Genomic DNA, 22,522 nt, shown 5'->3' on the forward strand with positions numbered 1-22,522 from the left:
TACACCAAGAGTGAATCCTAATGTAAACTGTGTAATTTAAGTAACAATGACGTGTCAATGTAGGTTCAACTGCATGGGCTCAATGTAGTTAAGAGCCCAGGCTTTGGAGCCAGAGGGATGTTGGTAATGGGGGAGGCTGTGCATGTGTGGGAGTAGAGGACATACGGGAAATCTCTGCACCTTTCACTCAGTTTTGCTGTGAACCTAAAACTTATCTTTAAAAAGTCTATTAAAATCATGAGATATTACTATACACATATTAGAACTGCCAATGTTAAAAACAGTGACACGACCAAATGCTGGATCACTCATATATTGTTGGTGGGAATGTAAAATGGTACAGCTTCTCTGGAAAACAGTTTGGGAGTTTCTTAAGAAACTAAACCTACAGCTCCTATACCACCAAGTAATTGAACTCCTGGGTCTTTATCACAGAAAAATGAAAAGCAAGTTCACAAAATACACATGTTTATGAACACTTATAACAACTTTATTTGTAATAGTCCCAAACTGAAAACAACACAGAGATCCTTCAATAGGTGAATGGTTAAACAAACTATGGTATATCCATACTATAGAATACTACTCAGCAATGAAAAGAATGAACTACTGATACCAATAATAACCTGAAGGAATCCCCAGATAATTGTGATGAGTGAAAAAAGCCAATCCCAAGATGTTAAATACTTACAATTCAACTACAATAATATATTTATAGAAATGGAGGATCGATTAGTGTTTGCCGGGAGTTAAGGAGGGAGTGGTATCAAGAGGAAAATGGGTGTGTCTATAAAAGCACAACTTGAGGCATTCTCATACTCACAGAAACAATGGAAATATTCTGTATTTTGACTGTATTAATGTCAATATCCTGGCTGCAATATTGTGCTATAGTTTGGTAAGATGTTACCCTTGGGATGAAACTGGTTAAAAGGTACTTGTTACAACTGCACATGAATCTACAGTTATAGTCTTGTACCACATAATGATATTTCAGTCAACAACAGATTGTGTGTACAACAGTGGTCCCATAAGATTATAATACCATATTTTTACTCTACCTTTTCTATGTTTAGATACACAAATACTTACCATTGCCTACAGTATTCAGTGCAGTAACATGGTTTGTAGCCTAGCAGCAATAGCCAATACCATACAGTCTAGGTGTATAGAAGACTGTACCATCTGGGTTTGTGCAAGTACAGTCTATAATGCTCACACAATGACAAAATCACATAATGATGCATTTCTTGGAATGTAACCCCGTCATTAAGCAACACATAACTATTTCAAAATAAAAAGGTTAATTTTTAAAAAATTATTTGGAAGGCTAAGTTAGGAGGATTGCTTCACGCCAGGAGTTTGAGACCAGCCTGAGCAACATAGTGAAACCTTGTCTCTACAAAAAAAATTTTAAAAATTAGCCAGGGATTGTGATGTGTTTCTGTAGTCTGAGAGGATAAGGTGGGAGGATTGCTTGAGCCCAGGAGTTCAGGGATGCAGTGAGCTAGGATTGTACCACTGCACTCTAGCCTGGGCCACAGAGTGAGACCCTGTCGCAAACCCCCCTGCCCAAAACTTGTGATAAGTTAGATAACTTATTATACCCTGGCTTGTATTATATATCATATCATATATCATAATTATCTTCTATATTTTTCACCATTTATTCCAAGTGAGATCATCTTATCTCCTTAATAGGTTTTAAACTACTCCAGAGTAGAAACTGTCTCTCTAGTCTTGTCCTTAGAATGGTGTTTGGCACAAAGCAAACATTCAGAAAGCATTTACTGAGTGAGTATTGTTGAATGAATTCTCTGTTCCTAGGAGAGATAGATATAAATAAGCACATGGCTTGAGCTTATTTGTCAAACCAGGTAGAATCTGCCCAAAGTCCATGTCATTTTTCCCAAGGATAAGATTCAGCAACACAGGGCAGTCACAATAGTCATGCCCAGACAAACCTTTGCCTTCCAACGCTCTCCCCACCCCACTGGAATGTTGAAGGAAGAGGAAATGAGATAGGGTAAATATCTCAATAATATTTTTCCTGCTTGGAGAAGCAGAGAAGGAACTTGACACATAAAATAAAGCAGTAAGAAAGTTTATGTAAACTCAACTTTCTAACTTGAATCAGAGAGCAACAGAGTAGGAAGCATGGTGTTATCTCTTACTGTACTGTCTGTGCAGCTTCCAAAGAAAGTGATCATGGACTCTGTGTGCTTCCCTGGTCTGGGAGCAGATCCTTAAAGGGGCTAACTGAGCTGGATATAAACCAGAACATTTTTAGGATATAATTAATAAAATCCCTTTTTTTGATTCATGTTTTTAAAGTCTAATTTAGGGAAACCAGCTTTTTGTTTATTCTTGTTGTTGTTTTGTTATTTTTAATCTCTTGTTGCCTAGCTATTAGTTTTTTATATATGTCTATATTAAATCTTAATATTTGTCTCAATACTGATAAGAATACAAATACTAATTGCCTCCTAAAATATGTAGTGGCCAATGACAATAAAACCAATGGAAGTTCACGTACATTGTAACTAGCTTTATGGATGCTAAATTAAGATATGATTAGATGAATATTTATAGACCAGATATTAATTGGCCCTTCATTAAATGACACATATTATAGAACATTAGTGAAGATGAGTAAGACATATTTTTTTTTCCTTGAAGAGCTCACAAACCAGAAGACAACAGACATATAAAACCAATTAAAACACTGTAATACAAGCTAAAATAGGGTGTGTTCACAAAGTCATGGAAACATAGAGAAAGGGGAAACTAACTCAACCTGAATGTGGTGGTTAGTTTCTAAAAGTCATAGAATCCCATAGTTTTCAAAAGATCTCAGTTTCTCAGGTCCCAAACTGTCTCTTTATTTAACTGTAAGAAATTACATGGCACCACGTTGCTTTTAAAATTTCAGATCTGAGGTTTCCAATATTTGTGCCATACCTGACCAACCTGCCTGAAGTCCAACTATTTCCAGGTACTGCCTGGAGAAACAGTGGGTGGAGTTAAAAGGCCAGGCTTTGGAGACAAACTCCTTGGGGTCAAATCCCAGCTTGGCTATTTATCATATGACCATGGCCAAGTTACTTCTCTGCCTTCACTTTCCCCAATCGTAAAATGGAAGAAATAATAATATACCTATCTGTCACTAATTTTTAAAACCATCCATGAATTTGAATGGCATATTCATCTTATTGCATCATTAGTCTATTACTTTCAAACTTATATGACTTTTGGCTATATAGTAACAATAATATGTATTTGGCTGTATTATAATGCACAATCGGTTCGATTCCCCATCTGCTGAGTAAGAATAAATTTCAAGTCTCTGAAATAGCTCATGCAACTTTTCATAATATCATGTAATTTTCCAGAATACATATACCTACATAAACAAATAAACTGGATGTTGTAGCATTAGAATCCTGGCAGGAAATAGGTAGCACGCTGAATTTGGATGGTTTGAGGAGAGTTTTGAAAAGGAACACTTGACAAAGATGTGAAGAGGGTGTAGGGGAACCCCAATGAGTGCAGCACTCCGGGGTGAGTACTAGCAGGGAATCATTTCCATTCCTGGACCTGAGGGGCACGGGAGGGAGCAGTTATCAGAATTCAGAGAAGGCTGCTTGATATGAGCTGCTGTCTTTGGTAGGACCATGGCAACCCAGCAGAAAGAAATCTGGTGAAAAAGACATCCTGATCTCCCTCTCCTCTCTCCCTGGGATGACCTTCAGGTTCCCTTTATTGGCCAAACCCAATAGAAAGTCAGAGAGTGGGGGAAACATTGAGGCCAGGAATTTAGGTCAGCTTCCCAGAACACATCAGGGTTGAGATTGGTAGAGAGTAGTTCTGAAGGGGCAAGTGAAAGCAAATCAATAGAGAAACCTAGTTATTTTATGGGGAGATTCTACTGCAAAACAACTGCAAAGCAACCACAAAGCAACCACAAAAAACACAATGAAACAAAAACAAACTCAAGACTGGTTGACAGCTTGTCACTAACTGACCTCTAGGACTGAAAAAATGTCTGCAAAAGCTGAGAAGCATGCTGGAAGAAAATCCTTCTAAATTTTAATTTCAGACGTAGCTATGGCAGTTCGCAGGGAATGTCTCCTTCAAAATGGATAACCAGGAGGCAAGGGAAAATAAATGATGAAGGTTTCCCGGGAGGGCAGAGCTTGGGTCTTAGGCAAGAGCCTCATTCTTCCTGTCCAGCAGGATGTAATATGGGCTGTTTGTTTCTTATCCATACCTTTCCAAATGGGAGTTTTGACTGTAGTTATCCTGTTTCTTCCCCTACCATTATATACTGGGTATGTTTAGACTGGATATCTTTAATTTTTATGGTCCCATGCAACCATAATCAGAACTGTTGGAGAGAACTGGATACCACAGAGAGATTCTAGACTTGGATCTGGATGTAGTAACTAAATGAGAGTTGAGGGTTGTGCTTCTTGGGGGAAGGGATAAACATATTCCATATGAAATGAATATATGGAAATAAGGAAAGGCGTGAATGTTGTGGAGCCAAAGGGGCAGACTGAGGTGGACACTGCAGACAGCCTATCCAAGAGCCTCTCACAAACGCTTTCCCTTGCCTTTCTCTACTAGAGAGACTGAAAAGCTAAAAGACACACCTCTCCAGACTCCCCTGCAGCTAAAGAGAACACAGTTGTGGATGCTGAAATGTTGAAAGAAGTCTTCAAGGATGGGTTACTTTCCTTCTTTCTCCTTAGACTGTAAATGTGGTGCCTACATTGAAGCAGTCATCTTCTGAGCAGTCATGATGGCAATGAATTCTGTATACTAAAGATAATAGAGCAAAAATAGATGAAACCTGATTTCCAGAATCTTACTTAGCATGTTTTTCAGCCATGTAATCATAATTAATACAGACTTACCTCATATAATGACCATTTGGTTGACAACTCTCTGCTGTAGCAAATCTTTAAAAGTTATACCATTTCTTCAGCAATGTCTCCTTTTGTTGTCTTTATGACTTTTTCACCTGAAAACATACTAAGCAGAAATACCGTAAGAAGTGACATTTTGACATTACAGCTTCAGGCAAAGGCACACTCAGATAAATCCTGACCAAACCGCAGTTAGTCCGAGAACATCATATAGTAGAAATATGAATTGTTCACCATATTGAAAGGATTAAATTCATGAAAATATAAAGCATTTAGAATAGTGCCTACTACGTAATGACACAGGCAGGGCCAGCTTCATGGGTATGCAGCCTGTGGAGTCACAGAGGGCCCAATGCTTAGAAGGGTTCCATGCTTGGTTTAATGCTCTGCTGCTGTCATCTGGATTTCTTAAAAATTTTATCTTCAAATGTGTGTATGTAAACTCTGATGGAAAAATAGAGCATGCACATGAGCAGAGGAGACACATGCAATATCTTTGCCCTCTATTTATTGCTGCCTTGTTTGCATATACTGTGTCGTCTGAGATGCCCATGAGGGAGGTCTTGAGGGAGAGCTTCAGAAAGCAGATTGAGTGATCAAGGAAATCCATGAGCAAAGGAGATTTTTCCCCTAAGAGCAGAAGCTGGGGCAGCTGATAGGTAGATCAAGGACTGCCAAGGCATGGAGTCCCTGCTGTTCCTGTCCAGCAGAAAAAAATATATGTCATAGTCCAGGAACTATTGTGTTCTCTCTTTTCTCAAATGGTAGTTGATACTGAAGCTATCCTGTTATCTTGTCAGTATTTTATATCAAGTTGTATGACTTGGTTAAATGAGAAGAGCTACATTTGGAGGGGGATTGAATATTACCCAGAGAACCTACATTTGGAGCTGGTTGAATACATACAAGATACTTGGATTAACTCTCCTTGAGGAGTTTTCTAGGATCTAGCTAATTAATATCCACTGCCACTGTCATGGGAGACCACTGAGATTCGACTGATGTTCTGGCCACAGATGCTGACTCTTGACACCACCCCAAAGCTGCATGCACCAGCGTGCTGCCCTCTTCTGAGTTCTTAGTGTTCCGAAGGCGTGCTGTGCCCTATGCCTAACTGGAGAGAAGACCCCTCCTCCTCACCCTGCCTGCATCCTCATGTCTCACAGTGTCTCAGAATCCCTTATGAAGACAGTTCCTTTCATGTGTGCCAGTAGCCACTTTCTCCATAGGACTCAAACCCAAATTTATGGGGCTGGCCAAGGGGAACATCACTGAGACTCTGCCATGTTCCCTCACAACATCTCCTGGCCTCTGCATCTTGGGCACCCTGCGTCTCTTCTTTTTCAGCCAACAAAACAAAGCAAACCCTTCTGGCAGGCCTGCCTTACCAGTTCAGCAGAGAAGCCTGGTCCTGTCTGAAGCCCAGTTATGAGTCATTGCAGAAAATAAACTGATGTAAGTATTCCTATATTCTATTTAAGAAAGCCTCAAGGATCTTGGAGTGATTGAGCAGAAAACCCAAAGTACTTGAAACTGACTTACCATTTAATTTTTAGAATAATCCACTGGTATTGAGCAGAGGTGGTAGAGAAAATTTATTTATTAATGAATAAGAGGTATCATCCCTAGAAGGAAAACATGATTTTTCTTAATTTCAATTGAGGCTGCAAAGCTGAGAACAGTAGATGGCATGTACCCCCATATTCTAAAAGGAGGTGCTAGATTACCTCTATAGTAATTGCTAAGAGGTGACTCCACAGTGCGTCTGTTATTTCTTCTATGCTTAGTGAAGAATTGAGAATGAGGATTTCTTAAAAGTCTGGTAGATGCTGAGCTCTGTGGTGTGGCCCCTATCCTCCCAGTGGGAGAGAGGAGAATGCTGCTCTCTCCCACCTCAAGCTGAGTGAGGGGGGTCCATAAACCCTTAGGAGGCATTGGCACGGGAGTGGAGTCTCTTGAGAGAGTTCACAGAAGAGTTTGACACATGACTCCCAGAGTTTGGAGGATCTGGGGCCTGACTTCTGCCTAGAAACTTCTAAGGTGTGAGGTCCTCTGGACTTGCTCCTGAAGCAGAGCGAAGTGAGGGATAGCAGTGGAGGTGATGGTGGCTGTACCTCCCTCGAGGTGAGGCCAGTGTGGCTACCTTTGCTTGAAGAGCCTGTGGAATATCCCACCAGAAACATGATTGGGGCAGTGGGAGTAAGCAGCTATCGGGGGAGCACATCAAGCACATAGAGTGATTCACGTATCTGAGGGCAGAGTCTGCAAAGAACCCCCAAAAGAGAAAGCCAGCTTTGGCACATCTGCCATGTAGGGGTCAGTAACACCAAGTTACAACAGCACCCATTGAGTCAAACCTATTTACCCCCTTACCGGTCCTCTCCCTGCCAACCTCCTCCAACCCTGGAGGAGCCAAAGGGTGCATAGTGAATGAGAGAAGAAAAGTGGAGGAGCCACATGGAGGCGTTGTGAAGATACGGAGGAGACCACCCCCTTCCCCACTGCTGGTCTGTGGAGGGCGGGGGAGAGACTCCAGAGAGATCAAAGTTTTCATTTTTATCACACTGGACTTGTTATTATTTTGCCTGGAAAGAAAACATTTTAACATCTGAAAGGGACTGGAAATCTAGGAGAGATGCCTAAGCTGTCAGCCAGAGGCAGAGCAGGGAGATCTGACAGAAGATACCTAATGATCAAAGTGAAGAAAAATGAAGGTGCTTCTCGTCTGCATCCCACAGAGTCCAGCTCATTCACCAAACCTGTCATATCTAGGATCCTGGGGACCCACTGGAAGGAGAAGTCATTAACGTGCATGGATTTCAAGTAAATGCCACCCGAGAAAATTTCACTCGAGGTTTACATTGCTGCATTTCCCTGTTAAAATTACAGCACAGGGCCATGGGCATCAAATGTGGGTGTTTCTCAGTTTCTATGGATGACAACCAAAATTATTTTCCCAGATCAGTGATTTATTCCTTTGAGGGAAAAACACCTGATTACTTATTTTTTATAGTTAGAATTCTATTGTAATAATTTTCTATGTTATTAATATTTCATATTCTTTTGAGTGCCGCATTTAATGACATTTTAAGCATACCATATAAAAAGATATTTAGGTTACTGACAGTTTTTCTCACTTATAAATAATGAAGCAAGTAGGTAGAACTTTTTCAAATGTTTTCAAGCTTTTGTTACATTCTAAGAACCAATTGAACTTTTTAAAGCCTCATAATTATTTCCTTTTGAATTCACGATAATTCAATGTATAATTGGTTTTCATTAATTACAACTTAAAGTCATTTTTTTTCCCTTGTGAATTTCAAGGTCATACTGGTTAGAAAAGACAGTTTTAGTCCAACGCTGATCACTTTTTAAAAAAATCATGAGCTCGTAAATTAACAATTCATGGTTTTAGCAATAAATTATTTCACCTTGAATGACTTGTGTTTACGTTCAAACAATGCTAGTTCATTTTGCTCCTTAAATTTGTACTATATATGCTACATGAGGAGTAAATTGAACCAGGTGCTGTGACTCGCACCTGTAATTTCAGCTACTCAGGAGGTTGACGCACAGTGATTTCTTGAGGCCAGAAGTTTGAGACCAGCCTGGGCAACATAGTGTGATCCCTATCTCTAAAAAAACTTAAAATAAATTTTGAAAAATTAGCTGGGTGGTGGCCAGCACCTGTAGTCCCAGCTAGTCAGGAGGTTGAGGCAGGAGGCTCTCTTGAGGCCAGGAGTTCAAGACTGCACTGAGCTATGAACTCTGATAGTACTACTGCACTGCACAGCAACCTGGACAACAGAGCAAGACCTTGTCTCTTAACAAAAAGTGTTAAAGACAATTGGAGATAGGGTCTCACTCTGTCACCCAGGCTGGAGTGCAGTGGCACAATCATGGCTCACCGTAGCCTCAACCTCCTGGGCTCAAGTGATGCTCCCATCTCAGCCTCCTAAGTAGCTGGGACTACAGGCACACACCACCATGCCTGGCTGATTAAAATTTTTTTTTGTACAAATGGAGTCTTGCTATGTTGCCCAGGCTGGTCTTGAACTTCTGGCCTCAAGCAATCCTCCCATTTGGGCCTACCAAAGTGCTAAAACTCTTTGCCGATTCCAAATTCTTGCTTGGTAGAAGAGCTATTTTGTTATTGTTTTTAGTTTGTGAAATTTTCTTATAACATGCTTATATTACCAGAGTCAGAGGTGTTTTAAGAATTCACAGTAATTTTAATTCATTGGTAAGGTATTTTGGTGGAAATAAAGTAGTTTATACTAAATATCAGAAAGTATGAGTGGTGAAGTTATCACTTATTAAAATTCTCTAATATTTAATAATAATGTTAAGTACATTATATGAGCAGAATGAAACAGGTTCCAAAATATTTTGCTTGTAAGTGTAGTTTTATAAAGTAAATAGGTTTCCATTTTCAGAGAAGATAAGGAGAACAGCAGAAATAATAAACAATGACTGATTTAACCCAGTGATACTAACCCAATGTTTAGTATTTAACCCAATGTAAATACTAAACAATGTCCACGCATAAGACTAATGTTTAAGGGCATGTGCTTGGCTTTGTTATTTTTAATATGTATGGGATAACATGGAGAAGGGTAGTATAATTTTAAAGTTTAATTTGAATTTTTGGCAATATGTCTTTTAGCAAAGAAAACTGGACTCTTTTTTTCCCAGTTGCCTTTGGCAATAAACCTCACAGTGACTGATCTTCATGACCTCATCCTGGAATTTGGCTTGAGTGACCAGTTTTAATCAACCTGAAAATAATGCCTCTTTGTCTATTGGAAAACAAATGGCGACAGATTGCCTCTTTCTGCTATAACCATAGCTCATCTGACTAGCTTTGCCCATGAAAGTCTTAGAAAAGTATGAGATACAATTTGAGGAGTTAGTTGTGTGTGAAAATCTTAATGAACTCAGTCACCTTGTAATTTAATGGCTAAGAAGCAGCTGTCTGAACAGATTAGCCATTAAATCTCAGATGTAGGGTTGTTTGACCTTAATTTGCATATTTTGAAAAGCAGATTTTGCAGACTGTAGTTGGCTTCTGAGTCGAGCAAGGAGTGTGAGCACTGCCTCTGCTCTGTTCAGTTACAAGGCCATGAAGCCAAACCTGAGCCAGTCACTAGCAGACAAACAAAAGGTGGCACTGCTTTCCTTTGTTTTTTGTTTTTTTTTCAAAGTTTTATTACCTTAAAACTGCTGTATATGATTAGCATTAGTTAACTGGCCACTTTTGTTTCCGAGAAACTAAATCAACATTCACCTGGGGATACCTGTACTGGGGAGGCCTGTGATGGGCAATAGGAAAAGTCACTTACGTTGTTCTCTCAGGAAACTCTGAGCAGGTAAAAGGTTGGCAGAGGCTACCGGTGCACTTCCAATATTAGTGATGGAGTCCTGCTCAGAATACACACCATGCTTCTCAGGCTTTGCTGCAACCAGGCGAAGCACAGTTCTGGACCGTGAAATATTTGCAGAAATGATGTGTGTAACTTCTGAATTGTACCATGATGAGGAATGGACACACCCCCACCCCCAGCCCCACCCCGCCGCCCCACCCCGCTTCCCCTTCCCTATTACTTAGTGGCTGCAATCTATAGCTGGTGGTAAGTGGTAATGAGTGACCCTCAACCACTCCAATGAGCACAATGCCTTAGAGATAGTTGAGTAACAATATAGAAGGGTCCTGAGTCCCTCACACCACAGACCCATTATTCCAGTTCTGTAATGCTTATGCTTGGGCAGCCACATAACAGAAAAACAAACTCTTGTTTTATTGAAGTCACAGGTACTTTGGGTCTTGGTCTTAATAGCAGAATCTACTTCTTAATTAATTAATTGTGTATAATGACAATTGAGAGGAGTGGTTAAAGTCGTAAAGCATTCAGATTCAAACTTTAGAAAATGATGTGCAGGAGAAAACAAAATCAAACCAAAAATATGTCTTAGGGTGGGTTGAACTAATTTGCCATTGTGCCCCCCAACCCCAGCCCCCATTTTCAGCCTCTTTTCTTTTTTTTTTTTTTTTTGAGACAGAGTCTCCCTCTGTTGCCCGGGCTGGAGTGCAGTGGCACAACCTCAGCTCACTGCAACCTCCGCCTCCTGGGTTCAAGCGATTCTTCTGCCTCAGCCTCCCAAGTAGCTGGCACTATAGGCACCTTCCACCATGCCTGGCTAATTTTTGTATTTTTAGTAGAGACAGAGTTTCACCATATTGGCTGGGCTGGTCTCAAACTTCTGACCTTGTTATCCGCCTGCCTTGGCCTCCCAAAGTGCTGGGATTACAGGTGTGAGCCACTGCACCCAGCCTTTCAGCCTCTTTTCTAAAGCTTGCACTCAAGAGTCACTGGAAAGCTGCCACTTACCACATACGCAATCCTCTCTGTTTCAGTTTGTTCGAAGCATCTCTCTCACACAGCTCAGTAACGGTGACCTTGCCTGTCAATCTTTTACAAGATCTAGACCTGGGGTTGGGGATGGGAGCACATAGTTCAGGTTCTTCTTTATGACTAGTTAATTAATTGTGAAAACGGGAAGTTGGAAACTCAGGTCCAAGGTTTATGAGGTGCCAAAAAGAAAGCGGTGGGGTGGGGGTGGGGGGGCGGGATTTGAGGATGAATTGGAGAGAAAGTGCCCCTGGAGGAGATGGGCACAGGACCCATTCTTGATGGAGTGGGATATTTGTATATTCTGACATCTTTCCGGCAAGTATTAGTAAAGCCTTAAGGGTCCCTTCCTAATTTGCACACAGTTGCAGTCTAGGCTAGTGGTAGGTGGATGCAACACTCTGGCTGGGGCTGAGGATCAAGAGTGACAAGCTTCCCGCGGTTAGAGAGAGAGAATGTGGCAATCTCCAGAAAAAGGAAAAGCTTACTGTCCCCTTGGTAAAAATTACTGTGGATTTACAGTGCCAAGAGTGCCTGGATTTCAGAATAAGCAAAGGGTTAGCATCTAGATCTTGAGACAGCCTTGTAAAACACACACACACACACACACACACACACACACACAGCAAGAGAATCCATGACATGTAGGTAGTAAGACATTTGATTAGAAAGTTTCCTATTAATATGTTTTAGTCACTGCGTAGGAAATCCTAGACACTCAAAATGGAGAGTTTTCCAGGATCATATCTTAACCGTTAAAAAAAGGTTTTTCTGTGTGTGTCAAACATATTTTATGAGTAGCTGTTCTATACTTCAAATGTCTTCAAAACTTGATGGGAGGAGGGGGGAGAAATGGCACCACTTTGTGAAATTCACTGCCTGTGTTTGTAAACACTATGTAATGTTCTGTGCCGAAAGTTGTAAACAGGCTGCTCCAGTCAAATTTGGCTTTGCAGTCATGTTTTGCTTTGCTGACCTAGTATTTAAAAAAAAATCATAATTAGTTGCTAATGTTTCAAAAGAAGAAATTTCATAATAAAATTTGGATTTGAGGCTTCGGTTTTGAAAATGAGGCTATACTGAAATTGCGTTCCCTTATGGAAATAATCAGTGGATCTGAATAAGAGCAACCTCTTGTAGATGCAGTCTCTAGTCTTCCACCTACCACATTCCCAATTTCCACCTTGCCTGCCCCATTTATGTTACCTGCCTGTCTTCTGTAGACATTTGACTTAGCTGCCCCTGCTAGATTTGGAATAGAGACTTGTGCCCTGCATAAGGACATAGCGTATTACTAGAAATGTATGTACTCTATAAATATTCATTGACTAATGAATGAATGAATGGTTGGATGAATTGATCCTGCCTAAGACTCACTAACGTCTGATGTCAGTGATTATCCTCAGGCTAGAATAAGTTATGGACCAGTGTTTTGATCATCTTGCCTGGACCTCTGCTTCCAGCCAGAGGACAGGCGAGTCGTCTAAGCCAGATGTCATGAATCTGTCTTCAGGGAAATGGCTTTGTAGTCATTCCTGATGAGTTTGCTGAACCTGGTCGTGCTCTTCATTCTTATTAAAACCTTGATTTTCTCATTGCCTATAGCCTGGTATTTAGGGTGCAACTAAAGCCATCTCTAGGCCTAGGTCTTTCTGCATGTGTTTCTTTGTAAGGCTGCTTTAGATGCTTTGTTCAAAAACAGATGACTTTTTTTCTGGCAACTCAATTTTGCTTATCGGCTTTTTCAACAACTCCATGATTTCAGTTATTTCCTCAGGAAGCTGTGTTTGATTCCAAAAGAAACACTTAAGTGTTTTATCTGCAAGTAACACACAAAGTATCCCAAATGCACTTACTTTATTTAAGAGTCATATAAGAGAAGGGACTATTAAAAGCAAACTAGGGGGAAAAAGCAAGCAAGAAAAGAGCGGTTGAGGTTGTTTTGTAGCCTCAGTAGAACGATGGGGTGGGAATATCGAGAGAGAACTTACCCTTAAATCACACAGTCATGTAGTAGTGTAAATTCAAATGTAAGACTCTTCTAAAATTAAAAGAAAGTCATCCAATCCATGCTTTTACGGAGAATCTCTCTGATTCTGGTTTAATATTTTTCTGGAATTCTGCTTTGTTCAATTGTATATTCCACTCCTTTTTTTGTGGGAGTTGGAACAGACAGCAAATCTCCCAAGAGTTCTGCAGACTGGTGGGTGCTTCATAAATAAGCCTGAAAGAATTTTAAAGTACTCCCAGCAGGATACAGTATATTAAAGAAATAATACTAAAATTTTAGTTGCCTCATTGCCAAGATCCTTTATGTCCCTAAGTGCTGTACATGCCATTTTAAAGTAACTAATAACTGCTCCCCCAATACAATTCATAAAACAAGAAGCATTTCCTGCTGTTACTCCAGGTGTGTGTTTTCTAAGCCCCTTTCCACAGCTCAACACTTACAGGAGAGAGCGGCATTCTTCCCATTCTGTAATCATTTATTAACTGTGTCTGGTGTACCTCTTCCTGGTCAAACAAGAGGCATAGAATGACAGTTGGAAGGATCAGGAAAAAGAGATGGAGAGCTAAAAAAGAATACAGAGAAATCACGTAACAACATAGCCCCTGATCAAAAAGTCAGTCTTTGAAAGGAGATAAAACTTACATACTTCATTCATTCAATTAACTCATTCATTTATCCATCATTCATAAAGCATTTATTAATTTATGTTTAGAAAAATGTAACAGGAATGAAATCAAAAGACCCACAGTTTACTGGGGAAAGCAGTGCCTGGCACATAAAGCACTCAATATTTGTTAACCATTGTTTACTAGAAAATTTAAAAGTTAATATCACAAAGAGCATCTACAAATGGATAAAAAGGGAAAAACGCTCTGATAGAAAATTAAGCAGGGATTATGAACAGGCAATTTATAAAGGAGAAATCCTCATTTTCAATCAACAGGTAAAAATATGCTCAGCTTCACTAGAGGTCGGGGGAAAATAATCTTATTTAAGCAATAAGATCACACATCAGGTTAGCATAATTAAAAGGGTCAGTGAGGAAGGGGAGAAATAGTTGCCACAGCTTTCAGAAAAGAAATCTGGTGGTAATTATTAAAAATAAAAATACACATATCCTCTTTGGGCTTGTGGTTCATTTTGGCTAGAACTCACAGGTGTGTGTGTGAGTTTATTAGGAAAGGTATACAGAGTGAGAACTCTGTATGTGCTGGGGAACTAGAATGTGCAGGTGTGTGGCAGGGTTTTACTTGGGAAGTGGTGTGATCAGAATTAGAGAAGGTGAGAAAGATCAGATTTAGTGTTTCAGAAGGACACGCTGGCTGCAGTATAGGGTGAGCGGTGGGTAGCCATGAGACTGGAGGCAGGGAAATGGGGGCCCAACATTGGAGTGGTAGGCCTGAGAGGAGTGGATGATGTTAAGATACTCAGCAGGCAAAGTTAACAGGACACCTAAATGAACACTCCGGATTGGGATAGTATAATGCTGAAGTTTTAGGAGAACAAGGTGAGAAGGGCCTTGACAAGTCTAGGAAACAAGGCTACTCCAGATCAGATTGTAAAATAGCTAAAATTCAATTAAGCACTTTCTTATCTTTTTCGTCACTAAGTGCTGGGGCCCTCATGCTACCTTGAATCACCCAGGGCCCTACCACAGGGCCTTAGCAAACCTGCCTCCCTCCAGCAGTGCTGCGGGTTTCAAAAGTTTCCTACTTCCAGGCATTAAGCTGGGAACCACTGTAGGGCAGGGATTGTCCTATTCATTGTTGTGCCCTAGCCACTAGCCTTGCTTCTGCATATACCAGGTGCTCATTAAGTGGTTGCTTTTTCTGTACTTTCTCTAATTATTAAGTTGATAATTAACTAGATCACAACAAAATTCACAAATGACAGTCAGCTTAACATGTGAAGTTCCTGGAGCCACTTGTTAACCCAAAGTAATGTATTAGTGACAGTGACATTTCTGGGAGATGGAGAGCTTTTGGAAGGCTGTCTTCAAAGCCTGTCAAATCATACAATACCGGCAAACATTTAGCTAAACTCTATCAACCTGGCTTGGCAGGAAAAAATCCCAAGTACCATGTTTGGTTATGAAAATCCAATGAAATAATCTACATACAAATGTTTAAGAGTGGGTAAAGTAGAGCAGAAATTCAAGTTCTGTAAAAATCCCATTCCTGCCCTACATAGAAGTCATCGTACGGAGTGGCAGAATCTAGCTGTATTTGATGGCTTTGATTTAGTTACATCAATCTGTGCAACCCAAACATGCAAATTTTACACATTATGGGCCCTCTAGCTTAGTCCATGGTCTTAGTATTTCATACCTTAGCTGCTCTGGGTTTTCTACTACCCAAACTTGACCTAGGAAGATGAACTACCCATCTAATTTCACTGATTGTCTCTCTTCCTCACCCCTTTGTGTGTTCCCAGGTCCACTGGGGCCAGTGATGGCCCTCATCCGTGTCTGCACTGTGTGTCTGTTGGTTACGAGGGGCTCTTCTCCCTGCAAGAACTGCAGCCAAGCTTCTGGAGGGCAGAGGCCTGTCTTCCTCCTTACTGTGTCCTCTACAAACCTCTGTATTTGGTGCATAGTGGGAGCTCAGTAAATGTCTGTTGATTTCATTTAGAATGAACCATGGAAAGGGGGAAAGACTTTCTGGGCGCTCTCACTGGGTTGATGGGAAGCTGTGTCTACAGGCAGGAGCAGATTCTGCGCTCACAAGTTGATGATAGGTCCCAGAGAGACTAGGCTCTGGTCTGCAAGGCACTCTACTTCTCTGTACCTCATTTATATCACATGCAGAAACAAATTCCTTGGTAGTCAATAACTATAAGAATATTATAATGGCAGCAATTATTTATTGTTTAGTGTCAAGTAATATTCCCACTGCTCTGTATATTTTTATTGTAATTCTCACAACAACCTACCAAGAGGAATTAGTATTCCTGTTTAAAGATTAGAGACGTTAACTGACCTAGGTCCCGGGGCTAGTGGTATGATTTGGATATGGTTTGTTTGGCCCCATCAAGTCTCAAGTTAAAATTTGATCCCCAGTGCTGGAGGTGGGGCTTAATGGGAGGAGTTCGGATCACACAGGCAGATCCCTCATGAATGGCTTGGTGCAATCTTCACTGTAATCAGTGAGTTCTAGCTCTATTAGTTCCCTGAAGAACTGGTTGTTAACAAGTGTGTCACTTCCCTTCTCTTTCTTTCTTTTTTTTTTTCCCTCAGCAAACTATCGCAAGGACAAAAAACCAAACACCGCATGTTCTCTTTCTTTCTTGCCATGGGACCTCTACAAGCTGGCTCCCCTTTACCATCTGCCATGAGTGGAAGCAGCCCTCACCAGAAACAGAAATTGGTGCCATGCTTCTTGTACAGCCTGCAGAACTGTGAGCCAAATAAACTTCTTTTCTTTATGAATTACCCAGTCTCAGGTATTCCTTTATGGCAACACAAACAGACCAAGACAGCTAGAAAGTGATAGAAAAAAAATGTATAAATGTTGTTTAAAATGTTTAAAGGTATTTTTATTAACTAAGTTTTGTATATAATTTAATACATTAATCAAAACTTCCTTAAAGGTTATTGTTGCACCCATTAACTCATCATTTACATGTATACATATGTACCAAACCTGCACATTGTGCACATGTACCCTAGAACTTAAAGTATAATTTAAACAAAGTTATTGTTAAAATGTGTCAGTTTTGAGAACAGAATAATAAGATTTATAAGAGAACTAAAAGCTCAAGAAAGACCTGGAGTTTTCATTTTTGACAAAGCTCCTGAATAATCTTTCCTCCTTATAAAAAAGCCACCCAAAAGGCATAAACAAATCACTTTGATATGATGTATGCCCAAATTAAAAAGAATGCTATATGATGTTTTCTAAATAATATGTGTGATATATTTTAACAATGTATTCTCAAATATAGTTGTCTCTTTGTATCTGTGGGTTCCACATCCATGGATTCAACAAACCTTAGTTCAAAAATATTTTTTAAAAAACTTGCAGACCAAGCATGGTAGCCCCCGCCTGTAATCCCAGCACTTTGGGAGGCCAAGACGGGTGGATCACCTCAAGTCAGGAGTTCAAAATCAGCCTGGCCAACTTGGTGAAACCCTGTCTCTACAAAAATACAAAAATTAGCTGGCCATGATGGCGGGTGCCTGTAATCCTGGCTACTTGGGAGGCTGAGGCGAGAGAATCCCTTGAACCCAGGAGGTGAAGGTTGCAGTGAGCCGAGATAGTGCCACTGCACTCCAGCCTGGGTGACAGAGCGAGACTCCATCTCAAAAAAAAGAAAGAAAACAGCAACAGAAAAAAACTTGCATCTGCACTGAATGTGAAAATCTTTTTTTCTTGTCACTTCACTGAAACAATATAGTATAACAACTATTCACATAGCATTTACATTGTATTGGGTATTATAGGGAATTTAGAGGTGATTTAAAATTTATAGAAGGATGTGCGTAGGTTATATGCAGATACTAAGCCATTTTATGTAAGGGGACTTGAGCATTGGCAGATTTTGGTATCCATGGGAGTACTGAAACCCCCACAAATACCAACTGACAACTGTATACATATCATATATTACATATGATTATAATGATATATTCTTAATATTTGTATGTGTGTTTATATATGTGCATTTCTTTTTCTTCACATAGGAGAAGCAACTGTAGGCAAACACTGGGTGATGAGGGTAGGATAGTCTTGTCTGAAAGCTGTTTTCCACAGCTCTGATATTCAATAACCTATGTAGAGAACTAAAGGATTTTGCTCCATGAAGTCTAATTGCCTGCTGAATAAATAAATAAATAGATGAAGCACTGCATGCATTAAATGAAAGTAAATATTGACCCTGCCACCATTTGTTTGCTGGGGTGCTGGCTGAAGTGCGCTGGAAGGTCCAATCAGTCAGAGTCTGCCAGCCCAGCAAGCAGGAGAGACAGGAATATCCAAAAGGCTCTCCTGCTTGTGCCTTAATCTTTGTCCAACCCCCAATTCCTCCACCACAGGCAGCTCACAAAATAAAATCCCAAAAAGGAAAAATAAAATGGGTATTGATTGTCTAGGCTCAGATGATCCCATAGGAATCTTTGTTAAGTCAGACAGAAGAGGATAAGCATATCTTTTTTATTTTTACCTTTAACTAAGAAAGGAGAAATTACTCTATTGGGTCAGATCTATGAGTGTGTGGGCAACTCCAGCATGCCCTAGTGGAGGAACAGACCTCCGCCTTCTCATCCCCAACTTATTACTTGCTGGGGAAGTCCTACCACCCCTCTCAGCTTGTTTACTCAGCCTCAGAAAGAGTATAATAATACTGGTCCTGCCTTTGTCACCGATTTTAGAAGCTCAGGTGAGGTTAATTATATAACAAGGCCGGGAATAAAGGGCTGTGGATATTTAAAAAGTTAATTACAATGACTTCTGAGTAACAAGAACTCACTCTGGAGTATCCCTTTGTCCCATCTTTGCTTTCTGTTTTTGCTCTTGTTTCTCAAGCCCAGAGTAGCTAACAGAGGGGCAAGGACAGGATAGTCAGCAGCAATGGTGACATGTGTAGGGGTAAATTCCTTCTCTCCTCCTAGGTCAAGTACCCACTGCAGCATCCAAAACACTTTCTAAATATCTTATGCTGGTTTCCTTTACTTTAAAAAATTTCGGGGGGTGGTTCCAAGATGGCCAAATAGGAACAGCTCCAGTCTACAACTCCCAGTGTGAGCGACGCAGAAGATGGATGATTTCTGCATTTCCAACTGAGGTACTGGGTTGATCTCACTGGGGATTGTCGGACAGTGGGTGCAGGACAGTGGGTGCAGCGCACTGAGTGTGAGCCAAAGCAGGGCAAGGCATCGCCTCCCCCAGGAATCACAAGGGGTCAGGGAATTTCCTTGCCTAGCCAAGGGAAGAGGGGACAAATGGCACCTGGAAAATTGGGTTGCTCCCACCCTAATACTGTGCTTTTCCCACAGTCTGAGCAAATGGCACTCGAGGAGATTATATCCCACACCTGGCTTGGAGGGTCCTACACCCACAGAGCTTTTCTGACTGCTAGCACAGCAGTCTGAGGTCGAACTGCAATGTGGCAGCGAGGCTGGGGGAGGGGCGCCCAGCCATTGCTGAGGCTTGAGTAGTAAACAAAGCGGCCAGGAAGCTCGAACTGGATGGAACCCACCACAGCTCAAGGAGGCCTGCCTGCCTCCCTCTGTAGACTCCAACTCTGGGGGCAGGGCATAGCCGAACGAAAGGCAGCAGAAACCTCTGCAGACTTAAATGTCCCTGTCTGACTGCTTGGAAGAGAGTAGTAGTTCTCCCAGCATGGAGCTTGAGATCTGAGAACAGACAGACTGCCTCCACAAGTGGTTCCCTGACCTCCAAGTAGCCTAACTGGGAGGCACCCCCCAGTAGGGGCAGACTGACACCTCACATGGCCGGGTACCCCTCTGAGACAAAACTTCCAGAGGAACAATCAGGCAGCAACATTTTCTGTTCACCAATATCCGCTGTTCTGCAGCCTTTGCTGCTGATACCCAGGCAAACAGGGTCTGGAGTGGACCTCCAGCAAACTCCAACAGACCTGCAGCTGAGGGTCCTGACTGTTAGAAGGAAAACTAACAAACAGAAAGGCCATCCACACAAAAACCCCATCTGTACGTCACCATCATCAAAGACCAAAGGTAGATAAAACCACAAAGATGGGGAAAAACAGAGCAGAAAAACTGAAAATTCTAAAAATCAGAGCACCTCTCATCCTCCAAAGGAACGCAGCTCCTCATCAGCAACAGAACAAAGCTGGATGGAGAATGACTTTGACGACTTGAGAGAAGAAGGCTACAGATGATCAAACTTCTCCGAGCTAAAGGAGGAAGTTTGAACCCAATGCAAAGAAGTTAAAAACCTTGAAAAAAGATTAGACGAATGGCTAACTAAAATAACCAATGCAGAGAAGTCCTTAAAGGACCTGATGGAGCTGAAAACCATGGCACAAGAACTATGTGACAAATGCAAAAGCTTCAGTAGCCGATTTGATCAACTGGAAGAAAGGGTATCAGTGATGGAAGATCAAATGAATGAAATGAAGTGAGAAGAGAAGTTTAGAGAAAAAAGAATAAAAAGAAATGAACAAAGCCTCCAAAAAATATGGGACTATGTGAAAAGACCAAATCTGTGTCTGATTGGTATACCTGAGAGTGACGGGGAGAATGGAACCAAGTTGGAAAACACACCGCAGGATGTTATCCAGGAGAACTTCCCCAACCTAGCAAGGCAGGCCAACATTCAAATTCAGGAAATACAGAGAATGCCACAAAGATACTCCTCGAGACACTTAATTGTCAGATTCACTTCCTTGAAATGAAGGAAAATCTGTTAAGGGCAGCCAGAGAGAAAGGTCAGGTTACCCACAAAGGGAAGCCCATCAGACTAACAGCGGATCTCTCAGCAGAAACTCTACAAGCCAGAAGAGAGTGGGGGCCAATATTCAACATTCTTAAAGAAAAGAATTTTCAACCCAGAATTTCACATCCAGCCAAACTAAGCTTCATAAGTGAAGGAGAAATAAAATACTTTACAGACAAGCAAATGCTGAGACATTTTGTCACCACCAGGCCTGCCGTACAAGAGCTCCTGAAGGAAGCACTAAACATGGAAAGAAACAACTGGTACCAGCCACTGCAAAAACATGCCAAACTGTAAAGACCATTGATGCTAGGAAGAAACTGCATCAACTAAGGAGCAAAATAACCAGCTAACATCATAATGACAGGATCAAATTCACACATAACAATATTAACCTTAAATGTAAATGGGCTAAATGCTCCAATTAAAAGACACAGACTGGCATATTGGATAAAGAGTCAAGACCCATCAGTGTGCTGTGTTCAGGAAATGCATCTCACGTGCAGAGACACACACAGGCTCAAAATAAAGGGATAAAGGAAGATCTACCAAGCAAATGGAAAACAAAAAAAGGCAAGAGTTGCATTCCTAGTCTCTAATAAACAGACTTTAAACCAACGAAGATCAAAAGAGACAAAGAAAGCCATTACATAATGGTAAAGGGCTCAATTCAACAAGAAGAGCTAACTATCTTAAATATATATGCACCCAATGCAGGAGCACCCAGATTCATAAAGCAAGTCCTTAGAGACCTACAAAGAGACTTAGACTCCCACACAATAATAATGGGAGGCTTTAACACCCCACTGTCAACATTAGACAGATCAACGAGACAGAAAGTTAACAAGGATATCCAGGAACTGAACTCAGCTCTGCACCAAGCAGACCTAATACACATCTACAGAACTCTCCACCCCAAATCAACAGAATATACATTCTTCTCAGTACCACACCGGACTTACTCCAAAATTGACCACATAGTTGGAAGTAAAGCACTCCTCATTAAATGTAAAAGAACAGAAATTATAACAAACTGTCTCTCAGACCACAGTGCAATCAAACTAGAACTCAGGATTAAGAAACTCACTCAAAACCGCTCAACTACATGGAAACTGAACGACCTCCTCTTGAATGACTACTGGATACATAATGAAATGTAGGCAGAAATAAAGATGTTCTTTTAAACCAATGAGAACAAAGACACAACATGCCAGAATCTCTGTGCCACATTTAAAGCAGTGTGTAGAGGGAAATTTATAGCACTAAATGCCCACAAGAGAAAGCAGGAAAGATCTCAAATTGACACCTTAACATCACAATTAAAAGAACTAGAGAGGCAAGAGCAAACACATTCAAAAGCTAGCAGAAGGCAAGAAATAACTAAGGGAAGAACTGAAGGAGATAGAAACACAAAAAAACCCTTCAAAAAATCAACAAATCCAGGAGCTGGTTTTTGAAAAGATCAACAAAATTGATAGACCGCTATCAAGACTAATAAAGAAGAAAAGAGAGAAGAATCAATTAGGCGCACTAAAAAATGATAAAGGGGATATCACCACCAATCCCACAGAAATAAAAATTACCATCAGAGAATACTATAAACACCTCTACACAAATAAACTAAAAAATCTAGAAGAAATGGATCAATTCCTCAACATATACACTCTCCCAAGACTAAACCAGGAATAAGTTGAATCTCTGAATACACCAATAACAGGCTCTGAAATTAAGGCAATAATTAATAGCTTACCA

The 22,522-nt window shown here is 40.8% G+C and overlaps 1 long non-coding RNA gene across 1 annotated transcript in view; it reads left to right on the forward strand.

The window, feature by feature from the left end:
* Nucleotides 1-16,720, forward strand: part of LOC131383857 (uncharacterized) — a 97,110-nt gene extending 80,390 nt beyond the window's left edge. The window contains exons 2-3 of the long non-coding RNA XR_009214251.1: nucleotides 15,786-15,939; nucleotides 16,588-16,720. This is a non-coding gene — a long non-coding RNA (uncharacterized LOC131383857). The remainder of the gene's footprint in view (nucleotides 1-15,785; nucleotides 15,940-16,587) is intronic.
* Nucleotides 16,721-22,522: the final 5,802 nt, after the last annotated feature.

The sequence above is a fragment of the Hylobates moloch genome, unplaced genomic scaffold, assembly GCF_009828535.3.
Source record: "Hylobates moloch isolate HMO894 unplaced genomic scaffold, HMol_V3 SCAFFOLD_6, whole genome shotgun sequence".
NCBI lineage: Eukaryota > Metazoa > Chordata > Mammalia > Primates > Hylobatidae > Hylobates > Hylobates moloch.